Source organism: Crinia signifera, chromosome 11 (assembly GCF_055691185.1).
Source record: "Crinia signifera chromosome 11, ASM5569118v1, whole genome shotgun sequence".
NCBI lineage: Eukaryota > Metazoa > Chordata > Amphibia > Anura > Myobatrachidae > Crinia > Crinia signifera.
Window position 1 is genome coordinate 116,013,983 of NC_139227.1, and position 2,535 is coordinate 116,016,517.

The following is a 2,535-nucleotide window of genomic DNA, read 5'->3' on the forward strand; positions in this document are numbered from 1 at the left end:
GAAAATAACCTCACTGGGGCACCCACCAATAACTGGCGCAAAATCTGCGGCGAAACTCTTAAGCGCTTAGAGCTACTGCATACAATAATAAACTGAATATCAAAGTAATAAATTGACCCAAAATCTGCTAGCCACAGTATGAAGAGAAAACACCTGGGCTCCAAAAGTGGAGCACTTACGGTTTACCAGAACCTGGTACTGGCGTGCTGCAGGGGGCCAATAGTAGCAGAAAAGTCTACTCAAAAGCAGATGAAACAGCCTGAGAACAAAGCCGTGGTGCAGGGAGACTGCAGGTGCCTGCACATAGGAAATATCTTCGGCGAGGCTGAGCTGGATTGAATCCCTTCAAAGGGATTAGGTGACGAATCACCTGTAAGGAATCAGACCAGCCCCCTGGTCTAGATGACCCAGCTGATGAAAGGCATGCTACAGCATCCCTAAGCAACTTGCAGCAGGGACGCCAACGCGGGTGGAGAGTCGATGCCAGGGGACCCGCACAGCAGGGACACAGGGGATGCCGGGGATAGGTGCGGCTAACACACAGTGCCATTTTGATTCAACCAAAAACACTTGAATAACTCCAGTTCTGTGCGATATACAAATATTTTCAATAAAAAAAACAAAAAAAAACCCACTATTTACCTAAATGGGTTTGCTCTCTGAAGTGATGGTTTTAAAGTAGAACAGTGTTCATCGTCAGCACGCAGAGGTACCTTCTAAGGAGAACGGAGGACCTGGTTCTGTTTGGGAAGTAAAAGCAGAAATAAAACATTGTAACATTCTAAACATAAAAATATAAAAGTATCTAATATATGGGGGCTACATGAAAATGCAACCAGTATTTACCCTGCACAGAAAACATATACTGTACATGTACTCGCTCCCCTTGCATTACAACATGGTTTGTTTCAATTACAAAGTTACTCGCTTTTTTTTTTTGCTTTACTTCATAATAAAGGGGCCCTAATTCAGACCTGATTGCTGCTCTGCAAAATTGCAGCGTCCTGCGATCGCGTAGTCGCCTCCCAAACAGAGTGAAATCCCGCCATGGGCAATTCTGCAAATGGCTTGAATAAATGATGCAGTAAATCCATACGTCACTCGCTCACCATCAAATCCTTTTTTTTATTGTGCGCAGTCTGTGTGTCCAGCAGAACCTACTCTTCCTGTGCGACAAAAACAGGCTGATCGGGGCCGGAGCCAACGTCACACACCATCCCTGAAAACGCTTGGGAACACCTGAGTTTTTTTCCTGACACTCCCAGAAAACGTCCGGCTGACACCCACTGGTGGCAGCTCACTGTCCATCAACTTGCACCTGGCTGGCGATCAAAAAAGACACAGGATTGCTGATTGGCCCTGTGCGTGTCATCGCCCACTTTCCGACACTCGACAGCCGGAACATTGAGTTCTCGCTGTGGAGTTACAGTCGAGCTGAGTGAAGATGGGCCGGTATTCCAACTGTCAGGACGTTCCGTCAATCGGAATCCGGGATTGAATACTGCCCCTAAACTGAAAAAGTGGTGGACCCAGACTAAAGTCGGCATCCAGTATCTTTTGTAATAAAGTTTAAAGTGTTTACCCTTAATAATGGGACTGTGTTAGTAATTGTACTTATGTTGCAGGTGCATAAATGATGTTACTCTGATGATTTATCCTGGAACAAGGACACGGTACAGATTCGCCGTGGAGGCCTTCGCATTTATTGGAAGCTATGAAGAAGTGAGGACATCTCAGGGCTATTTCTGAGTTGTGCAAACCATGCGACAATGCAAATGGTGCAAAAAAAAATATATATCTCCTATATATTTGGCTACATCTGTCACTCAAAGTGGGTGTCTGTGTCTATAACGCTCTGTTCCTGGACTTTCCTCTTAATGTGTGATTGCCTTCATCTGTGCTGAACACCTTTCTGAGAAATTAACCTGTTTAAAACAGGTGATGGCAATCATACATTAAGGGGAAGTCTAGAAACAGAGCATTGTGTCCCTCCTGGAGAGGGTCATATTGGGAGGTATGTGACAGAGAACCAGCCCAGTGAGCCCACAGACAGTGCCAGACACCCACTGCCTTCCCATGTTGCCCAGCACTACTACTCCACAGCCACCAGGTGAGCGCCCCCCTCCCGCGATTTGCGGCAAAACCTCCCCCCCCGCGCGCCCCCCCCCCCTCCCGCGATTCGCGGCAAAAACACCCGCTCCCCCGCGACCCCCCCTACCGCGATTCGCAGCAAAAACACCCCCGCGACCCCCCCTCCCGCGATTCGCTGCAAAAAGAACCCCCCCACGACCCCTCCCGCAATTCGCGGCATAACCACCACCCCGCAACCCCCCCTCCTGCGAATCGCGGCAAACCCTCCCCCGTGACACCCCCCCCCCCCCCCCCGATTCGCGGAAAAAACACCCCCCCGCGACCTCCCTCCCGCGATTCGCGGCAAAAAGAACCCCCCCCGCGACCCCCCCTTGCACGATTGTCGGCACCCCCCCTGCGACCCCCCTCCCGCGGTTCGCGGCACACCCCCCCCCCCCCCCCAAT